Raw genomic sequence first — 10,103 nt, forward strand, 5'->3', positions numbered from 1 at the left:
ACTCTTGCTAGTGCCAATTGCATGTGTGTGTTACCATCTGTCATTGTCGATCATGAATTTGATTGACATTTCTATTATAGAGAAAGGGTGAATAGCAATATTAAAATATTTCTTCTAATTAATTTCCTTTCACTGTACACAAATTCGTGCCCTGGGCCACTAGTATGCATATATGCATAGCCCATGGACACAGACAATAGTGTGGTGAAGGCCTGGGAGGGGCAGGTGCAAGTTGGAGGGGCTCAATGGAAAAAAATCAAAGGGGACATCTGTAATACTTTCAACAACACAGATGAATTTTGAAGATGCAGATGTTCTATAGGCTGTTATGAAACATTTTAAATTAGCAACAGGTGAAGTTAACTCAGAATGGAAGCCAGACTTGGGGAAATTCATATCTAGGATGCAGATAAAGGTGTGACTGAAATATTTTTAATGATGTGCTGCAGTTTTTTTCAAGCTAAATTTGTATAAATGTGGAGGGATGTTAATTTGGATGCAGGAGTGCCAGGCTTCTGGTTGGTTTCCTAAATCCTCCTTCTACCCCTTGATTTTCTCTCCCTGACCTTCAGTCTGCCTCAGCCTTTGGACTGTCAAAGATCTGTTAGTAAACATTAGCAGCATTTCCTTTCTCCTCTCCTCTATCTTTTTTATTTTCCCTCTTTCCTTTTTCCAGATAAAATGACCTTTTTGTCACGTCTTTTTCTCCTTTGTCTCTCTATGGAAGCTTGGATTCCATTTCATTTCACCGTCAGTTGTGAGCTAATATCTCCTCAGTCAGTCCTATATTTGGTTGCTTATAAAGTTCCAGGCACTGTTCTAGGTACTGAAGAGACCAAGGCAAACCCCTCCTGTAATGGTGTTTACTGCATGTTGAGAGACACATACAGTAAACAATAAGAGCAACATGTTAGATATCAGACAACGTCCTGAGGCAAAAATACATCCGAGGAAGGAGCATGGTGTTTGTGGACGGGAGCAGGTCAACCATGTTAAATGGCATGGCCAGGGAAGGCCCTGGAGTGGAAGGTGACATCTAAGCGAAGACTAGGAGGAGGAGGAGAGGCAGTACATGGCACAGGTGTATGGGAGAAGGGATTAGCAGGCAGAAAGAACAGCGAGTGCTAACACCTGTAAAAGCACGCAGGGGGTGATCCGGGAACAGCAAGCAGACCAGCAGCTGAAATCCACTGAGCAGGGGTGGTGGTGGAGGGAGCTGGGAGGTGAGGTGGTGAGAAGCGGTGGGTGGGGGAGGGCAGTGCACCCTTGACAAGCCCTGGGACTTGTTTCCTCAATGAGGTGGGCCCACTGAGCAGGGGTGGTGGTGGAGGGAACTGGGAGGGTGAGGTGGAGAGAAGCGGTGGGTTGGGGAGGGCAGTGCACCCTTGGCAAGCCCTGGGACTTGTTTCCTCAATGAGGTGGGAAGTTGCTGAGGAGTTTTGAACAGAAAAGTGACATGTGAGTTATGCTTTAAATGGATCTTTCCGGCTGCTGGATTGAGGACAGACAATAGAGGAGTGGGGATAGTCACAGGCTGACCGCTTTAAATGCAACTGCAGATAGCCAGGTACGTGGATGGGGGTAGCAGCAAAGGTGGTGGGATTCTGGATGTACTTAAACCAACGAAATTCGCTGCTGGATTGGGCAGTGTTCAACACCATAGCTGTATGCCCAAACAATGGGGAATCCTCCCCAGAGAAGCATGGGCAGTGTTTTCTGACAGCCCTGCGTTGTCTAAAGCAGTGGTTCTCAACCTTGGCTGCACATTAGAATCACCTGGGAATCTTTTTAAAATCCTGATTTCTGGGCCTCATCCTCCAGAAATTCTGTTTCTTTGTGATGGGGTGGGGCCACAACATTAGTCACAAAGAAACAGAATTTCCGGAGGATGAGGCCCGGAACTCAGGATTTTAAAAAGATTCCCAGGTGAGTCTAATGTGCAGCCAAGGGTGAGAACCACTGGTAAAGGATCCTGTCTTTGCATGCTGATCAGTTGATAACTGATCACTCTGCACTCCACTGGACTTCAGCTGCCAATGCCTGTGAGTGTGACCCAAACCTTGTCATCTCTCAGAACCGGTCCACCTGTTAAACCCAGCTGGCCAGAAAGTCCTGTGGCAATCACACCCTCACCCGCCCACGCCCACGGAGGCCTGCTGTTATCTCAACCCCATTGTCTCCCGCCTCCGGCTCCCCTCCCACGTGTCATCCTCGCAAACTCGCAGAATACTCTGGTCTCTGACCTTCTGTCCCTCACCCATGCCCTGAGAAACCCTCAGCCATGGCTTCTCCGTGGCACAGCCAGGCTGTGGCCCCGAGGCAGGCGGGCTGAGCTGGGCGGTCTCCATGCACATGCCAGTCACTCCCACAGAAGCTAGTTTTGACTTTCATACTCTATGGCAGAACCTGTCCCCTCCCTGTTAACCTTTTTCCCAGCACATTCCTAACCTCCTAGCATGCAGGAGAAGTAGATAACATCAAGGAATACTTTCAGTGTTACTCACACTCCTGCCCAGAGCCTGTGCACCCACATTTCCATCCACTGGCCCTTCCTCCCGAGGGAAAAGGAGGGCTCCCAGGCCAGACTCGGCCTTTCGGTTCTAGGTGCCAGGAGCTCCCCACCTCAGAGGCCTGTTTCAAAAACCCCTGAATCTCATCTGCTACTTAAACAAGCATATATGTTTGAAGTATTCACTTAAATTGGGTGAGTTTTACTGGATGAAAATTATACCTCAATAAAATTAAGATTTCTTTAAAAACCACACCTGAATCTCTCCTGTTCTGAACACCCCAGCCTCTGACAAAACAAATAAAAGCTCCATTTGAAAGTGTAATCTGGACTTGCTACTTGCACAAACATTAAGGAGTTCCTACAATGACGACAAGTAGATCCTCCCCTAAGTGAGAAGCTGACCCACTGTGGTACTTAGAAAATAATGGAACTTATTTTTTAGATCAATTTTGTGCCAAGCACTATGCAGGGCATTTGTCATATCTAACTTTATGTAATCCTCCCAACTCCCCTAAGAAGTAGTTATTATTATCTACATTTTACTTGGAAAGACTGAGCCTTAGAAGGGGATAGTACCTTGCCCAAGGCTACCAAAAGGGACAGTGGGGGGCAGGGCCCTGAACTCAGGTCTGTCTAATGCCCCTCACCACTAAGTCTTCATTTAGGCCAGGTAATGAGGTTGCAGGTAGTGTAGATATGGAGAGAGAACAGATCAGAACAGCCAGCTGCTCACAAGTTTTATGCATTTCTCTAGGCTGTGTGAAGGCCCTGTCCTCACTGTCCTCATTCCTGAGGACACACCGGAGTGCTGCCAAACAAACTACCCCTCCCCAGAATCATTAAGGCACAGAGTCCTTAGTGGACCACCAGACACAGTACCCTGAATCTGTAGGTCCGCTCTTATATTTCAAAGGAGAAAGAGCTTTTGCCCTGGAACATAGGGAGAGAGCTAGACAAGGTAAAATTAGAACTACAAATTGATACGAGTTACAGGTGAAAGCATGTATGAATTGTTCTTCTTAAAGGAAATTCATATTCTAACACAGATTCTCAATGTAGATGCAATAGCCTCATACTGGAAGAAGACACCTAGGGCTTTCATAGCTAGCGAGGAGAAGTCAATGTCCGGCTTCAAAGCTTCCAAGGACTGGCTGACTCTCTTGTTGGGGACTAATGTAGCTGGTGACTTTCAGGTGAAGAGGGTGCTCATTTACCATTCCCAAAATCCTGGCGCCCTAAGAATTATGTTAAATCTACACAGCCTACATGGGGCAACAAAGCCATGATGACAGCACATCTGTTTACAACATGATTTACTGAATATTTGAATCCTACCACTGAGACGAACTGCTCAGAAAAAAAGATTCCTTTCAAAATATTGACAATGCACCTGGTCACCCAAAAGCTCTGAAGAAGATGTACAACAAGATCAATGATACTTGTGTGCATGCATATAAGCATAACCAATGGACAAGACACTGGGGGATAGAGGGGGTGAGGGGAAGGTCAAAGGGGGAAAAGAGACATATGTAATACTCTTTGTAATACTTTAAGCAATAAAACAAAATTTAAAAAAAAAAGATCAATGCTGTTTTCATGCCTATTAACACAACATCCATTCTGCAGCCCACGATCACAGAGTAATTTCAACTTCCAAATTTTATTATTTAAGAAGTACACTTCATAAGGCTTTACCTGCCATAGCTAGTAATTCCGCTGATGGATTAGGGCAAATCTGCTCCTGGTGAAGGTGCTGTGAAGATTACTGAAATGACAGCAACGGATTTAGAATATGACATAAACTTAGCTGGTAAAGGAGCGGCAGGGTCTGAGAGGATTGACCCCAATTTTGAAAGAAGTTCTATGGTGGGTATAATGCTATCCAACAGCATCGCGTGGTACAGAGAAATTATGAAAGGAAGAGTCAATTGATGCAGCAAACTTCATTGTCTTATTTTAAGAAATTGCCACAGCCACCCAACCTTCAGCAAACACCATCCTGATCAGTCAGCAGCCACCACCATGAAGGCCAGACCCTCCACCACAAAAATATTACGACTCACTGAAGTCAGATGATGGTTAACGGGGTTTTGTTTGTTTGTTTGTTTGTTTTTTCAAAATTTGGTATATTTGGTATACTTTATAATTAGAGGAGCATTTAATAAAATTACAATCTTTTTGATTTCACTTTAGAAAGACTCTTAAAGAAACCAGGATAGTTTTTATTATTTATTTATTTATTGCTTTTTTTTTATTGCTTAAAGTATTACAAAGAGTATTACATATGTCTCCTTTTTTTTCTCCTCTTGACCTTCCCTGGCCTCCCCTACCCCCCAGTGTCTTGTGCCCATTGGTTATGCTTATATGCATGCATACAAATCGTTCGGTTGATCTCTTACCCTCTCCACCCGCCCCCACCCCCGGTTAGCAGTTTTTAGCAATAAAGTATATAAGGTGTAGACTTTGTGTTTTGGACATAATACTATTACACACTTAATATACTACATTAAGTGTAAACATAACTTTTATATGCACTAAAAAACCAAAAATTCATGTGACTCGCTTTACTGCAATATACACGTTTTTTGCAGTGGTCTAGTACTAAACCCACAATACCCCCAAGGAATGCCTGGACTTGTTAATACACAGAAAAAAAAGGAGCACAAGCACAGGACCCTTGAGTAGTCATGTCCCCTAGTGCCTGAATATCTCACCAAGAACTGACACAGTTCTTTTTTTTTCTTTTCCTTTTTTTACTGTGTATTAACAAGTCCAGGCATACCTTGAGGGTATTGTGGGTTTAGTACTAGACCACTGCATAAAACCTCAGTATTATAAGGAGTCCATCTAAGACGCCTCAACCTGGAGTTGGGAGGAGAGGAAAGGTGAACATCTGAGTGGGAATTTGGGGGTGTGAGGGCCTGCCCAGGAGGTCCTGAGTCAGTACTCGGATTAAGGGAAGACTAGACAAAGGCAGAGAAAAGCACCGGGTCAGACTCTCCACATTCTGTTTTGAACCCTTAATTTTCCATTGGAAAGTATTTTAAAAGAGCTCACCAAGCCACGTGGAGAATACATAACTGAACGAGAGGTGAGAAAACAAGCACATGATTGTGTCTGTATCTGTGGATACACTGTTGAGAGGGAGGTGGAGGGTGACACAGCAGAAACATTTGAATAGATAGGGCCTGACTGTGGCTGTGGGAATCCCATGAAGCACTTGATCTACTCCTTGGTGGGTCACGTGGCCACAGATGAATATTAGATGAGAGCAATCAGCATGCCCTTTAGTTCATTCAGGATTGCCTAACTTATGACTCATTCACAAGTGGTTGTGCCTGCCGTTTTGGGCGGCCGCCACAAGAGGCCACAAGCTTTTTGTAAAATAGGTCTTAGAACACTTCTCTACAAAGTGCTATGCATTCTTTAGAAAAAGACAAAGTGTATCAGAAAGCAAATAATTTCACCACCTGACTCAGCCACATAGTCCAGTCAGTTCTGGCCTCCGATGAGTGGTTGGCCTGACATGAGCAGGCTCTTCAGCTGAGTCACAGCCAGCATTTCCCGGCACTGCTGCCTCACGAGTGACTGTCTGCTCCCCGTGTGCCCCTGGCGAGCTCCAGGATGCCTGGGAACTTCTAAAGGACGCACCCTGAGCCCTGGGCCACACTAGCCTAGTTCTCAGAGAAGCTCCCTGCAGCAGAGCTGAGAAGCCAGCACAGTGCTGGCACATTTGCGGCCCCTGGTTAAGCCCTTCTCAGCTGCACTATGGCCTAAACCCCACTGGAGGGGCTTCCCCACACCTCCCCTCTTCCCGTCCATCTGGTGAGAGCCCAGCTGCTGGCAGGTTGAGGAAAGCAAATGGGGTTTGTGGCCTAGGTCCAGGCTCTGCCAGGTGTCACACTGTCGTCACACCCTCAGCATGCAAGGTCATTGGTGTTGAGAGAGAACGCATTCCTCCCCCAGACTGAATTTATTTTTGACACTTGGGGACAATCTCCCAGCTGAGTCCATTGAGGGACCTTCTTAGCTGGAAAGGCTTAGAGATCTTCCTGTCCCAATTCCCATGTTAGAGGAAATTGAGTGCTAGTTGCAGCCATTTATCCAAAGTCACGCCTCCTGCTTGTAAAAACAACCAGAGCTAGAGCTTAGGGCTTCTTATCCAGTGCTCTTGTCTACTGCAATGAGTGCTATCCTCAGGTCGGCTCCTAGAGCGTGTGTGGTGTCTGCAGACTCCAATGGCCAGGCACTGTTCCAGAGCAGCAAACAATAACAAAGTCACTACTTTTATGGGACTCTCATTCTAGTGCTCATGCTAGGAAATATGAGACTACAACAAAGGGCTATGTCTAACAGCAAGTGGGGGTGGGTACTAAGATGTACACAGCAGGGTAGAGGGACAGCGTGATGCCAGGATGAGGGTATGTGCTATTTTAAGTAGGATAAGGTGATAATTAGGCAGAAAGTAGGGAGGGAGGGCATCATGCAAGTTTCCAGAAAGAAACCATTCCAGGCAGAGGGGACCAGTGCAGGAGTCCTGAGGCGGGTGCTTGGTGCCTACAAGGACCTCTGAGAAAGCCACTGTAGCTGGCCCAGAGAGGGGAGCTGGAGAATCGTAGGAGAGGAGGTCAGAGTTATACTGAGGTGGAGGGAGCAGACCAGGCAGGGCAGCCTTACATGGTAAAAATTTAGAATTTAATTACAAAGGCAATGGGAAGCCAGAAGAATGGCATGATTTGATTAGGCTTTGGGAAGACACTCTGGCTGATATGCACATAGAATAGTGGGGAAAGGCTAGGGTCCAGAAAACAAGCTTGAGAAACTGTAGTTTCTCAGTGAAGAAATGGTGATGGTTTGAAATAGGGTTGTAGTGATAGAGGAGATATGATATCTGAGCAGCATCTTGAGAAATTGGTGGGCACCTCATACTCACAGATGAATACAGGGAGTATGTGGGCCAGTAGTGGAGAATGAGACTGAAGGGGTTAGCAAAATTCAGAAATAAGCACCCAAAACTCTTAAACAATCAGAGGTAAGGACAAGGGTAATATTCGATTTTAGGAAGATTATTCTAACTGTTGTATGGAGACTGGCCTAGAGTAGGGAGGGACTAGAGCAGTAGTTCTCAACCTTGGCTGCACATTAGAATCACCTGGGAATCTTTTTAAAATGCTGGTTTCTGGGCCTCACTCTCCGGAAATTCTGTTTCTTTGTCATGGGGTGGGGCCACAACATTAGTAACAAAGAAACAGAATTTCTGGAGGATGAGGCCCAGAAATCAGGATTTTCAAAAGATTCCCAGGAGATTCTAATGTGCAGCCAAGGGTGAGAACCACTGGACTAGAGGGAAGAGAACTGCAATCAAATAATGCAAGGCAGAGGTGAAGGTAGGGGTTTAGTAATGTCTGAGTTATCACTAACAACAGGTTCATTCCCGTCAGGGGCACTGCGCACACAGGATGGAAGATTTTAAGGTTGGTGAGTGACTGCCGCATTCCGGTTTAGATGTCAGTGGGTGGCAGAAGATAGGGGCGGCGGGACGGAGGACTGAGCCCATTTCCAAAGGGCCTTCATGGTGCCAACGCCTCGCCTATCAGGTCGCACATTCCCAGCCCACACAGCCTGAGAAGGCTGATGAGTAGGCAACCCTTTAGATGGGATGCCCCATGATACAGCTCAGCTGTGGGCCAGTGTCTTAATGACTTCATACAAAATTCTGGGTCAAGTATGTAAGAAACAGGGAGGAGGGTCACTGAGTTGTGAGCTGAGTTGGCCTTTGAATAGCACAGCAAGTCATTGAGTCGATGGTTATTGTCAGGATACAGCTTGCTTCTGTTTGTGACAAAGGTCATCAATTTAGGGGCATTTCAGAGGCACAGCCTAGAGTAGGACTTGGATGACTGATTCACCACTGATTACCATATGAGTGCCCTGAGGTTGGGGACTGTCTTTTCCTTGTTTCCCTGTGGCACCAAGAACAAGGCCCTGGACAGTAGCTCATGCTGAGGGAATAAAGGTCACTCTGAAGGACTGAGATTCCCTGTCGCTCAGTGTTTCTATCTATAATCTAAGAAAAATGTCCATTTGTACCTATTCTACTTACAGTGATAAAGTCAGAATAGAAGTTCTAAAAAATACATTTGAAAGGCATTTCAACATTCCAATTTCCATGATAATGTCTGTGTGGTACATTATATTGAAAAGTAAAGAAATAACTACAGCCCTGACTGGCTTGGCTCAGTGGATAGAGCATCAGCCTGCAGACTGAAAGGTCCCAGGTTCGATTCCGGTCAAGGGCATGTACCTTGGTTGCGGGCACATCCCCAGTGGGAGGTGTGCAGGAGGCAGCTGATCGATGTTTCTCTCTCATCGATGTTTCTGGCTCTCTATCCCTCTCCTTTCCACTCTGTAAAAAATCAATAAAATATATTTTAAAAAAAGAAAATAGAAATGGCCACAAAAAAGCAAACAATCTGATTAAAAAGTGGGCAGATGACCTAAATAGACATTTCTTCAAAGAGGAAATAACATGTAATCAAAAAAAATATATATGAAAACATGCTCAATCACTAATCATCAGGGAAATGCAAATAAAAACCACAATAATATACCACCTCACACCTGGCCGAATGGCTAGTATCAATAAATCAACAAACAACAAGCATGGGCTTGGGGGTGGAGAAAAGGGACCCCGCAGACCCTGTTGGTGGGATTGTAAATTAGTGTAGCCACTATGGAAAACGATATAGAGATTCCTCAAAATATTGAAAAAAAGAATTTCCATATGATCCAGCAATTCCACTTATGGGCATTTATTTATCCAAAGAAATCCAAAACACTAATTTGTAAAGATACATGCACCCCTACATTCACTGTAGCATTATTCACAGTAGCCAAGATATGAAAGCAACATAGATGTCCATCAATAGATAAATGGATAAAGAGGACATTATATGTATTATACACATTATACATATATACAAATATACATTAGGTATAATGAAATATTATTCAGCAATAAAAAGAAATTAAATATTGCCACTTGTGACAACATGGATGGACCTAGAGGGTATTATGCTAAGTGAAATAAATCAGACAGAGAAAGACAAATGCTAAATGATTTCACTCATATATGGAATCTAAAAGAACAACAACAAAATAAATGAATAAACAAAACAAAAGAAAAGGAATATTAACTGGAAAGAAAACATAAAAGGCTACTTGGCACAGAGGATTAGTATCGGACTGTGAGTCTGCACAACCAAAGACTTTTTTGAGTTTGTTTCTCTCTTGGTGATCTAGTTAAATGGGTTTACATTTCTTGGCTTCAGCTTCAATATTATTTCCAAAATTAACAGTCTATGGTTATGATTATGTTTTAATGAACTCCGTTATTTCTATTGTACAACAAAGTTCAATTTGGGCCAGCTGTCATGCTTCCAGTTTCATCATATCATGTCCCTTAACTTCTCTGTCCCTTAGAGTCTTTCTCTAGAAAGTAATGTAGTAGACAAGCCATCTTTTTATTATTATTTTTTTTATTGCTTAAAGTATTACAAAGGGTATTACATATGTGTCCATTTTTCCCCCC

Source organism: Myotis davidii, unplaced genomic scaffold (genome assembly GCF_000327345.1).
Source record: "Myotis davidii unplaced genomic scaffold, ASM32734v1 scaffold401, whole genome shotgun sequence".
NCBI lineage: Eukaryota > Metazoa > Chordata > Mammalia > Chiroptera > Vespertilionidae > Myotis > Myotis davidii.